Source organism: Dendrobates tinctorius, unplaced genomic scaffold (genome assembly GCF_039654945.1).
Source record: "Dendrobates tinctorius isolate UK_male_01 unplaced genomic scaffold, ASM3965494v1 ptg000075l, whole genome shotgun sequence".
Taxonomy (NCBI): domain Eukaryota; kingdom Metazoa; phylum Chordata; class Amphibia; order Anura; family Dendrobatidae; genus Dendrobates; species Dendrobates tinctorius.
In genome coordinates this window covers 56,255,679-56,279,214 of record NW_027361743.1, presented here as the reverse complement: position 1 = coordinate 56,279,214, position 23,536 = coordinate 56,255,679, and the positions used below count along the sequence as shown (strand labels likewise).

Below are 23,536 nucleotides of genomic sequence, written 5' to 3'. Positions count from 1 at the left end.
ACATAAATGGTGCCTCATTAAATCTATTAACATGGAGACGATTCTCAATGATATGGAAGAAAAGAGAGCCTAGAATCCAAATCCATTAACCGTATAATGTTTTTATTTACCAAATATGACACACATTAGAGATACAGGAAAATTACAAAACCAATAAAATGGGCAATCACATGTAACCTGGTACTAGAGAAATAAGCGGACAGCCTGTGATGGGCATGTGCAGCCAAAAGAACAGATACCACAGATTTACAATATAGTCACAATGACAGTAAAACAAGGGGAGGGCATAGGGAGTAGTCACTGTACCAGCCACAAAACAGTTAATGAATCTATGATGCAGGAGTCACTAAAAGAACAACCCCAAAGTAATGTTATGTATTATATAGTACATAGACATGTCAGTGCCAATGACTGGTAAATTGAATATGCATCACCCAATTTGTTTTGATGCTGAATGAGTGGAAACCTCAGACATATGCCATGTCAGTGTGCCATAAATCATGCAGTAAACGTCAAAGTAAGCTCAAAATGAGCTGGTTAAACATACCCATCATGTCTCGGTATATAAAGGCGTCAGCTTATGTGCCCCTACGCGCGTTTCGCGGTATAGGAGACCGCTTCCTCGGGGGGCGTGGCTATGGCTGTGAACATCCCAGGTTAAATGCCTGGCTGAGAACGGTCATCTGACCATTGCGAACCAATCCATGGGGAGGCTGCAGCACATGCGCAGTATCAGTGGAGCTGTCTTCCGGTAGGTTGACGTCATCATGTGACGATCAGCAACAAACCGCTGCCTAGATAACAGCTGAAACCAGCGTTATGTTGCTCCTAATAGCCAGACGCCACGAGTGAGCGGCCGGCGCTAGACCGCTACACAAGCAGCGCCTGTTCCATCTGATTCACGTCTATATGACGCACAGCATGTGCGAGTCACCCCATGGAAAGGCCACAAAAGTGTCAGATAACCTGGCTGGAAAAGGAGAGAATAAAGTGGAAAAATAAAATGGTGGAAAATGTTGTATTGTTGAAAAATATTGAAAACAGGGGGGAGGGGGTTGGGAAGGGGGGGGGGTGGGGGAAAAGGAAAGACGGTGGAACAAAGAAAAAAGGGGTGGAAAAACCTCCAATATACTGTGCGTATATTATGTATGAGTGGCTACTATATAAGGGGAGGGGGGGGGGGGAGGAAAAAAAAAAAAAAAAAAAAAAATTTTAAATTATTCAGACAAAATGCAACCGCAAATGTATATTCATCCATTTGCATCAGCTCCTCTATTTTCTCATCTTCTGCCGATAACATGTCGTCCATAAAGTCATATGCTGCTTGCAGGTTGCATGATAATTTCATCATATGGGTCCCATATTATGTGCCACTTGTGTCACAGTCAGATTCTCCATTCCAGAGCGTGAAGACAGAAAGAATGCCCAATCTAAAGCCAGACAGATAACGAATATAAAAAGAGAAGAAGGTTAAGTACGGAGTCCGAAAAAAAAAAACCACGTACTCTAAAAACATCAAATAACTAAAAAACGGGAGAGGAGGAGAGATACCTATTTAGGGATGGCAGGCAGAAATGAATCAATATTTATAAATCATAAAAAAAGCGCAAAACTGAGCGATTCGTTTAGCCCATGTGGTGTCATGGTCCCCAATACCGTGATCCATCTGCATTCCTTCTGTGCGAGGAGGCGTTTAATGTCGCCGCCTCTGATACCACTATTTATATGCTGAATGCCTCTCACCAAAAAGGACTTAGGATCACTATTATGCATTAGTTTGTAATGTTTGGGTATAGTTTTAAGCTGTGTAAGATCCATTATTGTCTTTGATGCAAGGATGTCGCGGACATGTTCACGAACACGTAATTTTAGTTGGCGACTAGTGAGACCTACATACACTTTAGGACACCCACACGTAGCATAATAGATAACCTGAGCGGTGTTACAGGTTATATGTTGTCTGATTGAATAAGTTCTAGTCCCATCAACAGATTGGAATGATGATGTCCGTACTACATTCTTGCATGCGACACAATTACCACAAGGGTAGCATCCCAAAGGGGGGCCGCGAGAGTCAAAAGGGTTCCTGATGTATGGGACGTAATGTGAACGTACCAACATATCCCCCAAATTGGGGCTTCTGCGGTATGTCATAAGTGGATACTCAGAGACTATATTCGTCAATGAGGGCTCAGTCTTCAATATGTTCCAATGTTTTGTGAGTATGTCCCTCATTTGGTTCCATCCCCCATTAAAGGTTGAGATGAACCTAACATTGCCCTGCTCTTGTTTTTTCTTTCTGATATTTGATTGTAAAAGAGCGGGCCGGTTTGTTTTTCTTGCCCTGTCAAAACCCCTCCTGACGCAGCGTCGACTGTAACCCCGTTTGAGGAAACGGTCTCTCAAATCTGCGGCTTGATCCATGAAGGCCTCCTCTGAGGAGCAGATACGCCTAATCCGCAGGAATTGGCCAACTGGAATGGCTCTAATAGTTGCCCATGGGTGGCAGGATCCAGCATGGAGAAGTGAGTTAACTGAGGTGGGCTTCCTATATACATCCGTCTGCAAATTAGATGCACGGTCCACCCGTATCTTGATGTCAAGGAAATCCACCTCAGAGTCACTACAAGTATAAGTCAATTTAATGTTATAATCATTACTATTAAGACTCTCCATGAATTCTTTAAGCTGTTGATGTGAACCCTGCCACACCATGAGCAAATCGTCAATGTAACGCAGCCAGCACTGCACATGCTCAGCGGCCTGCCCCCCCTCCCCCGCAAAGACCCCCCGCTCCCAGTATCCCAGGAAGAGGCCAGCAAAGGAGGGGGCACAGGCCGCGCCCATGGCAGTGCCGCACTGCTGCAAATAAAACACGTCCCTGAAAACAAAAAAATTGTGTGTCAGGATGTATTCAAGTAACTCCAGAACTAGATCACATGTGGGTCCATCCCAGTTGCTGCTCCTCAGAAAAAACCTGCAGGCATCAATACCGTCTTGATGTCTAATACAGGTGTATAACGATTCAATGTCCGCAGTGACGAGGAACATGTCTGATTCCAAGGACATCCCATCGATCCGTGCCAGGACGTCCGTCGTATCTCGCACATAGGAGGGCAGTGCCTCCACAAGTGGTTTTAGATAATAGTCTATAAATTGACATATGGGTTCGCACAACCCCCCTATGCCCGACACGATAGGACGTCCCGGCGGATCGAGGGGGTCCTTGTGAACTTTGGGCACAAAATATATGGTGGGGATCCTAGGATATTTAGTCAAAAGGCCCTCAAAAATCTGTTTAGGGATAATTCCCTGTTCGAGGGCCCTAAAGAGGATCTCCTCCAAAATGTTCGAAAAAGCTGTTAAAGGGCTATGATCCAACTTACGATACGTCACCTTATTTCGAAGCTGTCTCTTAGCCTCCCTTTCGTACATTTCCTGAGGCCAAACCACTATGTTCCCTCCCTTGTCCGCAGGTTTTATAACAACGTCTGAGAGAGATTTTAATTCATCAACGGCCATGCGTTGTTGTGCCGTGAGATTATCAGGATAACGTCTTGTAGAGACTTTACCAAAATCCTCAATAACCAATCTTGTGAAAATCTCTACTGCCGGACATAAAGACAAGGGAGGGAACCTAGTGGATTTAGGACGTATATTTTGGGGAAACATACCTGTGGAGTTGGACTCTTGTTCTCTCAATAGCTCCTCCAATGTGAAAAGGGCCTCCTCCTCCAACTGAGTATCGGTAAGTGGGTCCTGTTTCTTGGTATTATGGAATCTTTTAAGAATTAATTTGCGGGAAAATAAATTCAAATCTTTTACAGCTGTAAACAAATCAAAGGGGTTGGTGGGGGAAAAAGTTAAACCCTTAGATAGTACTTCAACTTGAATTGGAGTCAACATATGATTAGACAGATTGATTACCTGAAGTGTATGGCTTTTAGATTTATCATTTTTCTTGGGTGGGATAGATTTAGTTTTATTAACTTGTACTTCTCGATTGGAGCCTAAACGCCTTTCCATGAATTTAGAATTGGATCTGATCGATCCTTCACTGGAGGCATATGAAGTACCGGAGAATGATCTCCCCCGTTTAGGATTCCTTGATGATTTGAATCTGCGGTTCCATCTATACACTGTTTCAGATTGGTAATCGCCCATATCCCTCGAGAATTTTTTGGTTTTTATCTCGCAGATTTCTTTCTCCCATTTGGTAAAATCAAGATCCAACTCACGATTAAATAAAACCAATTCGTCACTAGACATTTCTTTTTTGATTGAGTTTTGTAACTCCTCAATCTCTTGGTCAAGATCAGCTATGGTTTTTTCATTCAGTTGGATAAGGAGTTCCATGAACCCCTTTGAACATCCACTGGCCAAATCCTCCCATTTCCGTTTGACCTCTGGGTCGTCAATGGGAAAGGAGGGAAACACTTGAACTCTAAGTCCTCTTGGAATGAGGCCCTTTTCAACATATTTCTGAAGGAATGCACGATTCCACCAAGTCTTGGTACGCCGATTTAAGAGTGATCTGACTTTTCTGCCTGCCTCCCTAAGGTCTCTGCTACTCGTAGCCACAATAGTACCGGGTTTATCATTAAAAACCTCATCGATTTGATTTAACCAAGCCTGTTCTCGTGCCTTATAATCCATATGAGGCTTGGAGCGTGTAGCTGTGAAAAACACAGAAAAGACATATATGTGAAAAATACTCCAAAAAAACATCCTTATGACATTATTAGTAGAATAAAATACATAAATGGTGCCTCATTGAATCTATTAACATGGAGACGATTCTCAATGATATGGAAGAAAAGAGAGCCTAGAATCCAAATCCATTAACCGTATAATGTTTTTATTTACCAAATATGACACACATTAGAGATACAGGAAAATTACAAAACCAATAAAATGGGCAATCACATGTAACCTGGTACTAGAGAAATAAGCGGACAGCCTGTGATGGGCATGTGCAGCCAAAAGAACAGATACCACAGATTTACAATATAGTCACAATGACAGTAAAACAAGGGGAGGGCATAGGGAGTAGTCACTGTACCAGCCACAAAACAGTTAATGAATCTATGATGCAGGAGTCACTAAAAGAACAACCCCAAAGTAATGTTATGTATTATATAGTACATAGACATGTCAGTGCCAATGACTGGTAAATTGAATATGCATCACCCAATTTGTTTTGATGCTGAATGAGTGGAAACCTCAGACATATGCCATGTCAGTGTGCCATAAATCATGCAGTAAACGTCAAAGTAAGCTCAAAATGAGCTGGTTAAACATACCCATCATGTCTCGGTATATAAAGGCGTCAGCTTATGTGCCATTATAAATGGGTCTTTTTTATGTTTTTCTATTACTTGGATGAAGGTATGAGCAACAAGGATCCGATATGTCCATTTTCAGACTGCTTAACCCCTTGTTCTCTAAAAGATAAGAGGAGGATTCAGGCCGTGGCTTTCTTGTAAAGGACACCGGAGCGCTCAGCAGAGCGAGTGTATGAGGGAGGTAAGTGAGATCGCAGCTGATCGAACTATAGGCCAATCTAAAAGGTTTAAAGGGAATCTGTCAGCAAGTTTTTGCTCCCTCATCTGAGAGCAACGTGTAGTAGGCAAAGAGACGCTGAATCCAACAATGTATCACTTAGTTTAGTGGGTACAGCAGTTCTGACACAATCAGAGCTTTTAGATTTAGTATGAATCAGAACTGAGGAAGCTTCCCGCACCCACACGAGGCTCTCTATGTATATTGTCTATAGACAGAGAGCTACTTATCACAGAAGGGGTGGAGTCGGATGATTGCCTGCCTGTCATGTAGTCACAGCAATGATAATCACCAAGTAATTAATCCTTCAATCTAAGTACACAACAGCACACAGCTTTATAAGTGACACATCATTGAATTCAGTGTTTTAACCCCTACCTCATGTAGTCATCAGACAACATAGCAAAACCCTGCAGACAGATTCTCTTTAAGTGTGCATGTAGAGGTAGCTGCCAATCATCACCCACTAGATCTGATTGCACAGAAAGAGCAAGGATTTAATTGAATAAAATACAAGTTTTACTGAGTTGTTTCCTACAAAACTTATTTATCCATCTGCTCAGCAGATTGCACTGTATTTTCAAGCTGACAGGTGCTCTTTTTACGAGTTTATATAAAAAAGCACAGGGTCTTATCTGGATGACTAAGAAAAGAATAGAACCGGATTTGCTCACCTGGGGAGGATGTGAAAGTCTCAACCCCTTTGATCGCTTTTAAACAAAGACGGATGCTGCAGTTCCACCGAAGCAGAGTGTATGCAAACTTAAAGATGGGAGTGGATATGAAACCCGCGCTGCCGAGGATCCAAAGTACAATTGGCGACGAGATGCGGTACCGAGGCGGTTTTATTTGTGAAAGCGTTTCGAGGCGATCACACCTCTTCATCAGGACAAACCACAGTGGTGCCCTTTTTACTAACTTAAGGTCCCCACACAAAGTAGACCATAGTCAATGGGTAACGTGTATGGGGTCTCTTGACTCCCTCCCAACCGATGATACCAGGGGAAAGTAGGTTTTGTTCCTTTGGATTTCCAAAAGCTGATCATTTTGTTTTCCGGGAGATAATCCGCTGCCAGAGGAGCGCCTCTATCATAGAGCACACAGGAGCGCTGAGCTAAGCTGCGGGCTCCTGAAGGCAGGAGTAGGAGGATTAGCTGTTGGACCAAGAATCGTTCTAATGTGAGTGGGGGCGTTTAGATCTCCTGGCAACTTCTATGTAGGTGGTTACAGGCTACATTTTAATTAACCTCTTTTCAGAGATATGACCTTAATAGGGCAAGATTTAGGGAGTACAAGATTCCCTTTGACAAGTTCTTGTGATAACCGCCAGTTGCACCTACATTTTAAGATGATGAGGAGTAACCACTTATCTTGCCATATCTTTACGGTTGGATGCTCACTAGTTTATTCTTACTGCTGGACTTTGCTCTTTCCCCCACCACATCTGAGTCATTACCCGCCCTGCGGATTCTTACACCAGCCTCTCCTGTCATTGCATCAGACTTTATAAATAACTACAGCACACTCATGCATTTAACTTGCATTGCAACAATGACATCATACATTTAATTTCAGAACTCATGTAATAGGGACTTTTTATCTCCAGTAAGGAAATCAGGGGAAGCGAAGATTGTGCTGATCCGGATTTATGGCTAATTGTGAACAGGTCAGAATATTTACAATAATATATACCTGTATAGAAACAGCGTAATAAAGCATATATGCACACATTTGTTTCAGATCTACGCAGAAGGCCATTTTTACAGATGATCCTAAAATTGGGATCAGAATTTTTATGCCGCACAAAGTCACATTGTGGAGCAAAGAAATGCTACTAAAAAAGCTATAAAACCTACTAGGAAAACATATGGCTTTCTAATGTGATTTACAACAAATCGCAACAAATAAGTAATGCTGCCTTATTTGAGCTACCACAATGAGCTGCTGACTTCAGGTTTTCCCAAATAATTCTCATTTCACTGGTGATCCAGGAGCCAGAGTCCAGGACATCAGTCATTTACAAATGGCTGCCTCTGCTAACTGCCATGGAAAGCGCCTAGTTTGGAAAAGCACCGTGACCATGCCGCTCCTCCAAACTCGCAATCTTCAGGAACGCGCCGTTCCTTAACAATCAGGATGCGAAGAAGCAGAGAAGCAGTGCGCTCCAGAAGAAACGCGTGAAGATTCCTTTAAAGGGGTTGTGTGGGATGAGACCACCCCTTTAATATTAGCATTGTTACTGCCATCCTACACTTTTGTATTATTATGATTCCACCAGCAGCTTGCCATACTAGTGGTTTTCATTTGCTCAGTGCGTGACAAACAACGTATAATTTAGGGAGACTGGTCAGCGGACATATCAGAGGGTTTGCTCATCAGTGGTCTCCTAAAGATTCATAATACTAGCGATTTCAGCTGTCTCAAAAACTTTGGTTTAAAAAGTAGAATAAGACCTTATTCACACGTTCAATTTTCGCATATGAGTGCTATCCGATAGTGCTTGTAACTATCATATTCTGTTGGGCTTTGCACATGTCTGATTTTTTCCTGGGACTAAGAGGTTGGAGTAAAATATTGCAGAGGTCTGAGTGATGGATCAAAATTGGCAATGCAAGTCAATGGGCTCATGAAAATATCGGACTGCACTAGGATTACATTTGAATGGGGTTCAATTATCATTGTCAAAATGGAGAAGGTTTGGAAACTTTTTTTTTTTTTAAATTTCCCCGTGTATGAGCAAAACGGATGAGACTCGTGCCACACTCTGATCAAACTCTGATCAAAGTCTGATTAGAATAATCGGTCCACTAATCTTGTACGTGGACAAACTGGACATATGAATGAGCCCTTAAGAAGATATCACAATTAGTATTATCACAACCTGATATATCCATCACCACCTTCCAAATTCAGTATGTTTCTTAAAGAGAATCTGTCACCACATTTGACCTATCTAAACTATTAATATGGGCATATAGGTCATAGACTGATGAAAAAAACTGTGTATCTGATATCAGATGCCTTGTTGTTGAGAAATAATCTTTTATCACTTTAAATAAATGACCTCTTCCAGGCTCTCGGGAGGACGCTGCCTGGAAGAACTCTGCCTCCAGAGATTATTTTACATGAGGGGGAGTTACCAGTGTGATGTGTAATGGTTACCAGTGTGAAGTGTGATGGTTACCAGTGTTAACAGTGTGATGTGTGATGGCCGCTCCTCTCTACTCTCCGCTTACTGCAGAGCTGTGTGTGTGATTATACCTGACCCATTTGCAGGTTCCTCTCAGCTTCAGTTTCCACCTCAAAGACAGACAGTTTGTTATATTGTTACAATTCAACAGAGCTAAGAGAGCTGCAAAAAATGTGTTTGTAAGGAGACAGATTTCAGTTATCTTGTCCTGGGTTAGTTACTTGTCTCACACTGGTAACTCTCCCTTTTATTAAAAAATAATCTCCTGGAGATCGGTGTCCAGCCTGTAGACTGGAATGACTCATTTACATTTGAGAAAAACGTGGATTTCTCTGGAATAAGAAATCGGATGGCAGATATCACAGTCTCATTTTATTCAGCTTCCTATTACCTACATGCCCATATAGATGGCTTAGGAGGGTTGATCCTGTTGACAGAATCACTTTAAGGAGCCCATCATGCGTTCAGCATACAAACCATTCAGTATCTGAACAATTAGCATCTCAGTAACCGGTGGCCAGTGGAAATGCCAATGCTCAAGCCAATTCATGGTTCAGGTATGTAAATAGTTTAATATTCATAGTGGTCCTGTGTTCTGCTTCACGTAATGTGTTGTCCAGTGGCATTTCCAGATCTATGGGCCTCAGTGAATAGGCAGCTAAGACTAGTATGGTTGAACAACCCACACAGTGGAGTCACTTTTAGTAATATTCAATCATTCTGAAATTAAAAGCTCCAGAATTTTAGCAACTTTAAGTTGACACATTTTTTTTACAACAATGACTGTAGCATCTAATAGGTAAATGGCCAAGATCAGAGTTATCTCCAATCTTCTACGGATAGCTTTCGTGTCTATATCATCACTATTCAGTTCATAACACTGGTAGCAGGAGATGAAAGGGAATGTTTCAGCAGTTTTGAAGGCTCACAATTGCCAACAGACTCTTTATAATGATTAAATATGTTTATAAGAGTAGTAATTCTATTTTTCTGGCTTCAAATCCCATTTCACTATGCTCAGTCATAGTTAAAATATAAAATCTCTTTCCATGTAGCCGCCACTCTGGCAGCTTTTTCTTATCAATATTATTCAGGTAGATATACAATAAACTCTTAAAGCTCCTTCTAGTAGTAGTTACATGTAGACACAAGATTATTAACTCCATGGCCATGTGAAGACAAGCGGGGAATTTGTTGCTTCGCAACAGAAAAAAAGATCTCAGGTATATTAGGATGATTCCCGTCAATAGCATAGTTTAGAAAAAAAATTGCAATAAAAAGTAGGTTTTCAATTTAATCAGGTCTGTTTGGGCCTGAAGATAAAAGCACCTTTGACATTTTTTATTCACTTAAATAAGTGCAACTTTTGGCTAAATCCGTTTTGTGATATGGTTTCATTTATCTTCTACAGCCTCTATGGATCACAGTACATAGGAAACTGCTGAATGTGTTAAAAAGGGATGTCCAGGAGACTGAAGTCCTATTCTTAGGAGAGGACATCAATATCTGAAAAGTGGGTGTGCGACATCCAGAACCCCCACCGATCAGCTGTTCCCCATGCTGGCGGTGGTCAGATATGCTGAGTTGAGCACAGCTCTGTCAGCTATGTATTGGCTGCGGCCAGGTACTGCACATGTGCCCGCTATTGATTCGACTAGGGGGTGGATGTGTAGTACCTGGCCGCAGCCACTGTTCCATTGATGGAGCTGTGCTGGCAAGCTCTGCAACTTAGCACATCCCACCGCTACTGGCACTGGGAACAGCTGATTGGTGGGGTGCCAGGTGTCGCGCAGATATTGATGACCTATTATATTGAAAGGCCGTCAATAAAAAAGTCCCGGACAACCCCTTTAACAGTGCATATGACAGTAAGATCATTTGGATGGCAGGGTGTACATTCCAAAAACAGAGAAAGGAAACATGCAAGTATCCGGGATCTCCATAAAATATGGATGTGCCTCTGTATCGGTGTGCATTAATAAAGTATCATATTTTATGGTGATCCCTGTTTCTGGCATTTTTCTTTTCTCATTTTTTATTGACATGCTACAGGATTGAACCCTCACATTTGTTGGTGCCCTCCAAATCTTTGTTTCGACAGGGTGCGCATTCCTTACCTTTCTTCTTTTACATTTTCTTTTCATTTGATTTATGACAGATAGAAAGTTAAACTTCCAACTTACGATTAAGTCTGTAGCTTTTAACCCTATTGCAAACATCATTTTAAATAAAAAAAGAGAGAGAAGCCAGCGCTGCCTAGAACGCAATACATAAAGTGCATATTCACATATTTTAATCCTAAAGCCTAGATGTTGCAGTACTCTGGCGATTTTGTTTTATCCGCCCCCCCCTTATTTCCTTATTTTATCCTAAGTTCTTGTTAGTGGGGTCCTCACTCCTCTTCAGTTATTTCTTTTTTCTGTAATGTCTCACATTTGCTTCTACAAGTATCCTCGGAACTGTAAAGTGCTATGAAATATTTTGCCACGATATAGTCAAGACTCAAGAGTTATTATTATTATTTACATGCATTTTTGTGATACATAGGAGAGGAAAACAGAAAGGTCCAATATTGTCTGAATATTAATAAGTGAATGTTTTCGATTAGTCCCCATTTATGCCTTCACCTGGAGTGCTATATAAATGAGAATATCACATCAATACTTTTGGGTGACTGCTGCAATTCTCTTTTGGCCAGGACCTTGAAATAAGAGGGGGGAGATAATATTATGGATACTTACATCTTTGAGAAAACTAATACCCTGAAAGACCACTTGTCTGTGAATAGAATGCTGCAACACCCAATGCAGCCGCTACTGTGTGTACAAACCCATATGTTGCAAGTATTAATAATCTTCTTTAAACATTTTGATGATATACATTTTATATATATAAAATAAAGAAATAGACTTTATGGTAAATAAAAAAAGTTCTTACTTTGCTTCCATGGTATTGACATGTGCTTAGCTTGTGGCATCCACCTTGTAAACATATTTGCAAATGTCAAGTGCCTTATTCATAGATAGATATTTTATATTTGCAATACATTGCTTGACTCTCTCCAAAACTCTCGTAGTTTATTTATTATACACAATACTAACGACGCAACAATTAACACTTCACAACTTTACTCTGGCTAACATATATACACTCAGGCTACGTTCACACAATTATATGAAAAAAGCCGTCGGCTCTCAGACCAATCTACTGCAATAGGGCTGTTCTGATGACCTTTTTTTTTTTCACGTGGAATGAATGTCCACGTGAAAGAAAAAAAAAATGGACGCATGTACAATCCTCTTCCATATCTTCGCCTATTCAAGTTGACGGGCGCACAAAAAAAAAAATGAATCCCATACGGATCCCAGCATCTGATTTTTACGGATACATTGAAATTCTTTAACATGGGAAACTGCGCTTGTCCTTGGAGACGTTAACAACTACTACAGAAGAAGCGGATTCCGTACAGGTTGCGCGATGACGACTGCAGGTGAAAAATCGTCGTTTTTTTGTTTTTTTTTTACACTTGTGTGAATTCAGCCATATACAAACAGGCTGTAGGATAAGTACTGACACAGCGTTGGAAAAGAATTCATGAGAAGATATTCATGTCATTAATATAGGGACATAGAAATTAAACCTTTGAAATAAGTCGTTACAAATCGTTTCCCTTTTTGCCTTGAAAAACTATCGCATTGCAATGTAAATAAATATATTAGAAAAATCTTTATCCTTTATTCTGTTGATCACGTTCTGAGCTGTTATTAGATTATTAGTTATTTTCTAATAAATTACTTAGAACCTCATAATTTATGTCTATGTACATGAAACAAATATTCATCCTGTGTTAAACCTAAAAACTACAAATACAGAGAAAATGCAGTGTATATATATACTGCTCAAAAAAATAAAGGGAACACATCCTAGAGATCACTGAATGACAAATTCCAGTTGCAAATCTTTGCTCATTACACAGGTAATGCATTGAGAGCAATAAAACATAAAAATGATTATTGCAAATTACAATTAATATCCCGTGAAGTGTGATTGACTTGGAGTTACATTGTGTTGTTTAAGTGTTCCCTTTATTTTTTTTGAGCAGTGTATATACACTTATTTTTTTCTTTCATATAGTTCATAAAACATATTCTATAACTATCCAGTTTAATTTTAGTCTTGGATAACACAAATAATTATGCAACAAAAATTCCCAATTTGTGCTTCGAAATTGTAAAACACTCCTCTTTCCTTTAATATATTTGATAACGGCAATATTTAAGAAAAAAAACAAAAAAAAAAAACTTCCGAATGATATCCGAATAATCCATATTATTGTATTGATAGGATTAAATTACTTTATTGTATTTCCTTACTGTTGATTAGTTTTATTTTGAACAGTCATATTATCAATATTATACCGTACATTTATATGTTAATAAAACTGATTTTATCAAGTGAAACAATAAACTGCATATTTGGAATGAAACAGTTTTGGAAAAAAAAAAAAATGATTGAACATGATGTTAAAATTCTATACAAAAAAAAAAACTAAATGCATCTGAATAAGTACAAAATGGCTAAAATGTAGCAAGAATCCATGTGCTTGTTATCTGCACAATAGACATGAATTCCTTTTCAGCCAGTACAAAGGTTTTGGTTGGGATGTCTGATCACTTTGTCTTGTCTTGTCATTGCCACTTTAAACACAAAGAGTATTAAAAGCCCTGAACGCAAAAAAAATCAATGTAAAGGCAAATTACTTCACCTTCAGTATGAGTAAGCAACAAATATATCAGATAATGGACAACAGACAATAGAAATGTGATCACTAACCAACGTCTTTACTTCGTGCTATAATTTACGAAAGAAAAAAAAAAAGTCAGGCATTACAGAATAAAATGAAATCGTCTCCAATATCACGTCATTATCTCTCATTCATTGTGATCTTCTTCAGAAATTTTACCAAATAAATTATCCTTGGTAAAAAAAAAATTAAATCTGATTCTAATAAATGACGTCTGATATCAAATGTTGGAATAAATAATTCTAATAAATGATGTCTGAAATAAAATGTTGGAATAAATAATTCTAATAAATGACGTCTGATATCAAATGTCGGAATAAATAATTCTAATAAATGACGTCTGATATCAAATGTCGGAATAAATAATTCTAATAAATGACGTCTGATATAAAATGTTGGAATAAATACCGTCGGTGCTTTTAAAGAACAAATTAATATTATTTCAATTATTAACATTAGCAAGAATATTAGGAGCCATTTAAAAAAAAAATAAGTTATTTAAGATATCTAAATTTATTAGATAGATTTAGGAACTATCTATTTAATGACAAATAAGTATATAACTAAGGCTAATGCTGATTCTTTAATATAAGGGGGGAAAAAATAAATTAATAATAATGATAATATAAAAAGCTTGGTATATATTATACTAGTATATAAGACTTGTAATATGCTGAAGTATAATAATTAGTGGCATTCCATTTACTTTCTGCCAATTACACAGGTTATATTATATATTACATATGTTAATTTTAAGTAACAAATTATTGATGGATTGCCAAATAAATGTTAACAAACAGTGAATAGATAAATAACACATGTAAATCAGCATTAAACAAGTTGGAATTCTACTCAAGTCTCTGCGTTTCTTCCATTTAATGCATGTCAGCATTATTTAATTATCAGAATACATATAACAAATAGAATCACCTAATTATGAGAGTAACCCACAGTGGATCCTTGTAAAATGTTGTGCCATATTGATTACTATTAATTTATTTTTATTTTTTTTTATCCTTAACCTTGGCAGTTTTCCTCTGAAATTTCAATGAATATTCTTGTAAAAAAAAAAATTAGAACTTTTTAATAATCAATGAATTCTCTAATGATCTATTGAGAAGTATGATACTATTGAAACCTTTAGACAAGCAACAGAGTGAGCTGTGCTGAATGATTAGCTGACATCTGCTTTATCCACTTCTCTACCTGCTTTATAGAGTGGGAAAAAAATACTTTTTTTTTATTTTACAGGTGCTTCTATATACTTTTGGGATCCTGAAGATTGTATACCTGTCACTGTAATCCTGGTCATGTCATTCTGGATACATACATAGTAACACAAAGACAGTATATACTGTATAATGTGGTGTATATATATTTTACATCTGTAGAATTGGATCCTGTTAGCCCAGATTCTCATTACCTCCACATTGCTTCTTCCTTCAGTGCTTGCTTGCTGTGCTGAGGACTTGGCAGAAGACAGCAAACCTTTCTTTTCTCCTCCTTCCCTGGAAAATGCAAGCGATCCCTGCAGTAAAGAAGGGAAAAAAGCTGTGAAACCAGCAGTGGTGATGATCATGTATTCTGCTCCATCCCAATCCACAGCTCAGATCCTCCACAGATTTCTGGGCACTGGGATCTGGGCATGAACTCATCTGATGGATATGATACAAAACTGCATCAGACTATTGCACTGACTCATTTCAGAACTTAGTGGATGAATTGAGTCTCTGTGACTCATCATGGATAAGGTGCAGCTGTAGTGGGGACTGCCCTGAGAGGGTTGCCTTCATTACCAGGTTCATTTTAGAACTAGTATAATAACCCAGAGCTAGCAAAAAAAGGAAGAAAAATAAGAATGGAAGCTAAACATTTTATATAGATTATTATTATTATTATTATTATTATTATTATTATTATTATTAGAAGCTAAACATTTTATATAGATTATTATTAGTAGTATTAGTATTATTAAAAGTAGAAGCTAAACATTTTATATAGAGTATTATTAGTAGTATTAGTATTATTATTAAAAGTAGAAGCTAAACATTTTATATAGATTATTATTATTAGTAGTAGTAGTAGTAGAAGCTAAACATTTTATAGAGATTATTATTATTATTATTATTAAAAGTAGAAGCTAAACATTTTATAGAGATTATTATTATTATTATTATTAATGATAATAATAGTATTGTTAGTAAAATATTTATTAGTATTATTATAATAATAACATTCACAGGGGTTATAATAAGTGATGCATGCATGGATTTGTTCTTCATAGCATGGGACACTAGATTCCCCAGAGTATGGCTGACATTCCCTTGCCAAGTCTTTAGACAATATGAGCATTTATACATGTGAGAAGCATTATTGTGCTGCCAGTCATGAATAGTCCATTACTCTCCAATGCAGATGACTGAGAGCTGCAGCCTGACAATACAAGTGTCACATTCTGCCTGCAGCCACATTACACATTTCTATCACACTCATGTCTGTGGCATTGGACTATAGGTGGCTGAGGCTGGTGATATAAATAAATATATATATATATATATATATATGCACACACATATATATATATATTATAATGTAGGAGAGATGATGACCCTGTTTTATACCCCCAATAAATGCAGCCATGCTCATGATGAGATGTCTGTGGCATTAGACTATAGGTGGCTGAGGCTGGTGATATAAATATATATATATATATATACACACATATATATATTATAATGTAGGAGATGATGACCCTGTTTTATACCCCAATAAATGCAGCCATGCTCATGATGAGACGTCTGTGGATTCTGCACTATCCCTGCTTAGAAGCTTATAGATGTGTAAGGATATTACTCACCCCTGGTGCATGTTATGTAAGGTTATAAAGACAAGAGCAAGCCTTAGATAATCTGCAATATAGAGGTATTGAGCTGCAGTAAATAAATCTATTCTGGTGAACACTGCACATTGTTCTCAAAGCTTTGATACATGGTAGAAACATAATGATGAGACTATGTATCACTTGTGTGCAATGTTTCCTCTCTTCTTTTGTTTTGATGTTTTATTTACACATTCTGATTGTATTCTGTTTATGATGTTCTGTGCCAAGTGGAGCGAATAGTAAGGGATGAAAGAGAGATGAATACAGGAGAACGTGAATGATAGAAGGGGAAAGAAAAAGGAGGAGAGAGAAGGAGGGACAGTGAAGGGGGGTAAGGGAGGAAGGAGGACAGCCTAATATAAGGAGAGTGTGAGAACAGGAGAGGAGGATGGCAGAAAACTGAAAGGAATGAGGGTATGTGCACACATAGTTTTTTGTCTCTGTGAACTTTGTAGAGAAAACCGCAGGAAATCCGCAGGACAAAGTGCTGCGGTTTTTCTGCGGTTTATCTGCGTTTTTTTCTGCGGTTTTGCCCTGCGGTTTTACACCTCATAATGGATGAGGTGTAAAACTGCAGCGTTTCTGCACCAAACAATTGACATGCTGCGTTTTGAAAACTGCAGCAAAACCGCGCGGAAAAAACGCAGCATGTGCACAGCTTTTTTAAATTTCCATAGGAAATAAAGGTACTGTACAACGCAGCAGAATCTGCTGCGTTTCTGCAGAGCCAAAAACGCTGCAGAAACGCAGCAGAAACCGCAAAGTGTGCACATACCCTGAGAGGAGTGTGGAAAACTGATGGACAGAAAGAAAAAAAGGAGAGGAGTGACAATAAAAGACAAGGAGAGAAAAGGGATGGGTGAGAATTAACAAGAAAGGCAAGAATGAATAAGAATGATAGAATGTCAGAAGGAATGAGTGAGAAGATGTGATCCAGCCATGAAGATACCATGAGGATCCTAATGAGAGGATGACTAAGAGGCAATGACACTCTATAATGGTGTGTGAAATAAAGAAGAATGGATAACAGAATGAGTAACAGCATTACAGAGCAGCTATTTAAGTAATGGAAGAAATTGAAGTGAATGAGAGACAATTTGTGAAAGGGAATATAATGGGGGAAAAAAAGAAAGCAAAAGAAAAGAAAACCGTCTGTAGCAGAGAGAAATAGAAAGTATCACGTTTTAGATGAAATCTGGTAATAACCTTGGTATCAACAATGACAAGGATAGGAAGAGACAAGGAAATAGAAATATAAAAAAAAACAAGAGGTTAACAAAAAAAAGGAAAGGGAAGGAAATGGTGAATGAAAACATCAAAGAGACTGTATAAATGTCCAGGTGTGTATTGTGCTTGTAAAGTTCTGCCATTGAGATAATGATGGAGTTACTACAGAGCTTCACCTAATGGAGTCATTGTGATTGACCAAAGTGTGGTGAAAGCTCAGCTCAGTGCAGCAGCAGCCAGAAGGTTTCTACTGTAGACTCTTCTTTGGTGACAATAGCTTTACTATAAGCAGACTAACACTCTTAGGCTATGTGCACACAGTGCGGATTCTGCTGCGGATGCGCAGCGCTTCAGACTCTGCGGGTCCGCAGCAGTTTCTGCTGCATTGTACAGTACCATTGTTTTCACTGGTAAACTGAAAAACGCTGTGCACATGCGCAGATTTGCTGCGGGTTACAATCCGCAGCATGTCAATTCTTTGTGCGGATTCCGCTGCGGTTTCACTCCTTCACCATTCTAGAGGTGTGAGACTGCAGGGCTAAACCGCAGGCTAATCCGCAGGTAAACCGCAGGTCTTTTGAGCTGAGAATTTACCTGCGTATTTTTCCAAATCTGTGCGGAAAAATCCGCAGGACCTAAATCTACGTGTGCACATAGCCTTACAACACTCTGTATTGTTTCAGTCTCCCAACACTAAGGCTATGTGCACACATAGCAGAAAATTTCTGCTTAAAAACCTTCCCAGAAACCGCGGGGTTTTTCTGCGCGTTTTCCGCACATTTTTTGCTCCAAAACCGCGCGGTTTTATGCATTTTTTTCCGCGCGGTTCATGACACATAGATCTAACCAGAAATGCGGAAAAATCCACGAAATTAATGAGCATGCTGCGCTTTTTACCGCAAAGCGGTTTTTTCACGGTAAAAAATGCATCAATATGCACAAAAATTGCAAAATACATAGAAATGAATGGGAAGCTTATTTTTAGTGTTTTTATAGCGGATTTATTGGAAAATCCGCTAAAAAAATGCTAAAAAAAAAGCGGTGTGTGCACACAGCCTAAGTATTTTATTTTTTTTTATTTCGATCTGCAAGTTTATTATCAGAGCATATGTGTAGTCCTATGGAAATCGTTTATTCTACATAGGACTGTGAGTTGAAGTCTGTGTAAATATTGTAGCAGATCACTTTATATTGCATCTGTCATCACATTTTCCAATTCTATCTGTATATATTATTAAATAAATCCCAAAGCCCTGGGGAGGCTGTTGTACTTATTTGAAAATCCCTGTCAGAATAGCAGCATAATCCTTTTGCAAAGTAGTCATGCCTGCTATTAAACTGAGCATTTTAATATCAGAATTTTAAAGCTATTCTGACATGGCTTTTTACAGTAAGTACACCGGCATTATCAAGGATATTAGAGATTTCTATAATAATGTATGCAACTTTGTTTTGTGAAATCTGTTGACAGGTCCACTTTATTATGCCATGTTTATCTTGTTTTAACATGTAGCTGACATATACTGTAGTTTCACTTGACACATGTTCAGCAAACACTAGCACAATGTACACTGACATAATGTAAAGTTCTATCATATCCTTTGGCGGTTCTGTGACTTCAGAATGGATGACCTGTCTTTGAACTGGATTATTAACAAGGCATCAGCAGGAAGGGGTGGAGGGAGAAGGGGCAAGACCTGATGAGATAAGTACATCACTAATGGATTGTTTTACACTATTGCGTCCATGTAGAGTTTATTGACAGCGCCCCTAAAGCCCATGTACACATTGATTGAACATAATGATACCAGTCACTGCTATCATTGCTCACTTTGTGTAAATGGCCTGAACTAGCAAACAATAAAAAGAGAATAATAATTGTGATTATTGAAACTGACCATCCATACACCTATATTATCATTCTCGTTTTTCTGATATTATTCAAATAACATGAACCTACTTTGCAATAATATAAAGCATTTTTGCAACAGTTTTCTCCCAATAGAAGGTAAGGGGATCCGGATCCATCAATGTATGCATCCCTTTATGTTTGTCACAAAATATGTGTGAAAGCATTTCAAGAAGCGACGCTATTGTGAGCCCATACATGGCTGGCTTTAGATGTAATCCTCAGCGCTAGTGATGAGCGAGTATACTCGTTGCTCGGGGTTTCCTGAGCATGCTTGGGTGTTCTCAGAGTATTTGGAAGTGCTCGGAGATTTAGTTTATGTCGACGCAGCTGCATGATTTGCGGCTGCTAGACTGCCTGAATACAAGTGGGGATTCCCTAACAAACAGGCAATTCCCACATGTATTCATCCTGTCCAGCAGCCGCAAATCATGCAGCTGCGTCGACATAAACTAAATCTCCGAGCACATCAAAATACTCGGAGGACACCCAAGCGTGCTCAGGATAACCCGAGGAACGAGTGTACTCGCTCATCACTACTGTCTATGCCTGCAAACAAGTAAAGAGCAACAAAGCACCAGACGTTCATCTTATTGTCATTATTATCACCTGGAGTTACAAGAAACAATGTGAAGGTGGCACCAATCCCTCCAGGTAATGTGTTATTTCCAAATCCCACAGTGTAAGTAATACCTGAAGTCTGATGATATATAACTATATTATTAAAATACCTAGAATATACTTACAGGTGGTTGACCAGTCTTAGGTTACAAGTCTGCAGTCACTCTATGTGACTGCAGACATGTGGAACCCTTGCATTGTGCTATCAGGATTTTTTGGTGCCAGCGCTGGGAGCGCACTACGTGATTTGCACACTTCCTGCCACATTCCAACCAGACGTTTCCAGTCTTGCTCTATACACTTGCATTGAGAGAGGCCTCACACGTCTAGTCGACATGTGACTGCATGTATGCAAATTACATACTTGCAGTCACGCGCTCAGAGTGACTGCAGACTTGTAGTCTAAGGCCGGGGTCACACTAACCGACGCAAAATACGGTCAGTATTTTACATGCGTAATACGGATGAATGGCCCCTAAACAGTGCTCCGTATGTCATCCGTAAGCAAGGTGTGGTCGCGTATTTTGCGCATGTAAGCATCCGTATGGCATCCGTATGGCGAAATTTTCTCGCAGGCTTGCAAAATGGACAGATAATGGAGCCCTATGACAGGTTTTATAACAGAAAGCAAAGAATAGATATAGACACATAGAATGCATATATATAGATATATATATATATGTATGTATTCTATGTGTATATATCTATTCTTTCTTTATTAAACCTGTCAGTGTGAGTTTACTGTATAGTGCACTGAATTGCCGGCTTTGCTAAAAGACACCGGGTGCGTATTTCTCGCAAGTCACATGTGTGGTCCGTGAGTAATCCGTATTTTTTGCGCACCCATAGACTTGCATTGGTGTACTACGGCAGCATGCTGCGATTGGCACGGACCGTAGAATACGGATGAGAAATATACGGCTGGTGCGAGGGACCCCATAGAGAATCATTGGTCCGTGTCTCATGCGTGCTTTTAGCGCCTCTCACTCGACCGTATTCCTCCCCAGTGTGACCCCGGCCTTAGGCCCAACAACCCGCTTAACCATGAATAATGCTCCATTTCTCTCATAGTTACTTCTACACAACTTATCAGCTGTTTAAATACATGTAACAATTACCCAACTGCAGTTTTATGCTACATCTGAAAATGTATGGAATTTTCCCAGCAAGAAATAAATAGTACCTGTCAGTAAAAAATGCTGCAGTCAGCTGCAAATATGCCAAGAGCCTCTGTCACAGATTTTGTTATCTTTCACAAGAAAAAATATATTAAAAAGCATGTTACATTATTCTTTCTATTAATATGTTGGGACACCAAGATGGAACCCAACAAACCTCCTTGTAAGTCAATGGGGGTTCATAGGGCTCCATTGGTGTCTGTCGTGTGATGGATCCACACTCCATCATTTTACATTTTCTCATATTATGGAAGAGGAAAATAAAAATTGCAAAGCAGATGTAAAATCAACTTACGGCCTCAATCAGACTTATGATTTTTACATACAAGTTATATCTGTGTGCCCATCATAGTCTATAGCTTTAGATTCAAGTCACAGATCAAAATTACCGTAGAAGTCTATGTATCCATGAAAATCATGGACAGCACACAAATGCGACAGTGTAAATTTTTTTCTTTATACCTCACCATCATACACTTGCTGAGACATGTTTAATCCATTCCAGTATTCAGGACATCTATTATGATCCCTACCATTCTTTATTTGGTTAGATATTAGAAAAAACTTTTTGACAGTTAGAGTGATCAATGAGTGGAACAGGCTGCCACGAGAAGTGGTGAGTTCTCCTTCAATGGAAGTCTTCAAACAGAGGCTGGACAGACATCTGACTGGGATGATTTAGCGAATCCTGCTTTGAGCAGGGGGTTGGACCAGATGGCCCAGGAGGTCCCTTCCAACTCTACGATTTTATGATTCTATATGGTTACATTTGTTGATATTATATATTTTGTGCTCTAGATATGGGATTGTTATGTCTACCCAATGAAAACCTAGGATAGGATTGAGTGTGTCAGTATTTTCTGCTTGATTTATATATCACATTTCTTTTTAGTCTAGCATATTCCATTGCCAATTATTATTACATGTGCACATTCGAGCTGATAAGATACATAGGATATACATTATTTGTTATTTTTGTGATTAATCTTATGGGTGAGTCGCTTAACTCTGTCTATATAGCACCCTATTTTTGATAAATCACTTTGCTCTATACCAACAGTAAAATAATATTGTTATCCTTGTCAGGATACAGCAGCGTCTCCTACATGAGGCACTCTGTTATTTTTATTGCTTTTAATTATTATCAATAAAGAATTGTTTTTAATTTGTGATGGATCTCTTCTTTACTTATGACAGAAAGTTACAGCCAAACTATGGGTGTAATATATATATATAAAGCTGAGTGTATGCATGTGTGTGTATGTATCAAGCCCCGCCCACCCCACATAGCCCCACCCACTGGCAGCTGGAGAGCAGGGTTGCAGAGGGAAAGTGTGGCGCGCGAGGGGAGGGGAGAGCAGAGCTGCGAGAGAGAGGGACATGGGACACGGATGGAGAGCGGGGCTGTGGAGGGATAGAGTGGGACGGCGCGTGGAGAGAGGGGCTGTGGAGGGAGAGAGCGGGGCTGTGGAGGTAGAGTGGAACTGTAGAGCGGGGCTGCGGAGGGATAGAGCGGGATGGTGCATGGAGAGCGGGGCTGTGGAGGGAGAGCGGGGCTGCGGAGGGATAGAACGGGACAGCACATGGAGAGCGGGGCTGCAGCGGGAGAGAGAGGGATGGCGGGTGGAGAGTGGGGCTGCGGAAGGAGAGAGCATGATGGTGGGTGGAGAGCGGGGCTGTTAAGGGAGAGAGCGGGACCTACAGTTAGTTACTATGCCCGGGCAACTCCGGGCTCTTCAGCTAGTAGCTTATTAAAGTAGCAGTCAAGTTGATGATACTTTACCAAATGTCATCCACACACTGCAGGTGTTCCCAGCAGATTAGACATTATGCATTGCATCAATGTTGCAGAATAAAATCTGCAGAAGTAAATTTGAACGTGTGAACATAGCCTTAAAGAAGTAGCTTAAATAAGACATATTAAAACTAATTTCTACACAGAATTCTGAATACAGTCCCCAAAAATATAATTCTGCTGTATTCTGCCACATGCACACAGTGAGTATTTGGTGACTTTAATCCTTCTGTATTTGTAAGTCAAAACTAGGAGTGGGTGAGAAATACAGAAGTGGTGACGTGTTTCTATTATATTTTTCCTCTGATTGTTCCACTCCTGGTTTTGGCTTACAAATACTGATGTAAAATACTGACCAAATACTGACCG

General features: G+C 39.3%; 1 long non-coding RNA gene across 1 annotated transcript in view; it reads right to left on the bottom strand.

Moving 5' to 3' along the window:
- Window positions 1-1,257: 1,257 nt before the first annotated feature.
- LOC141096588 (uncharacterized) overlaps window positions 1,258-23,536 on the bottom strand; it is a 29,136-nt gene continuing 6,857 nt past the window's right edge. The window contains exons 2-3 of the long non-coding RNA XR_012233717.1: window positions 14,980-15,084; window positions 1,258-1,430 (exon numbers count right to left, since the gene is read on the bottom strand). This is a non-coding gene — a long non-coding RNA (uncharacterized lncRNA). The remainder of the gene's footprint in view (window positions 1,431-14,979; window positions 15,085-23,536) is intronic.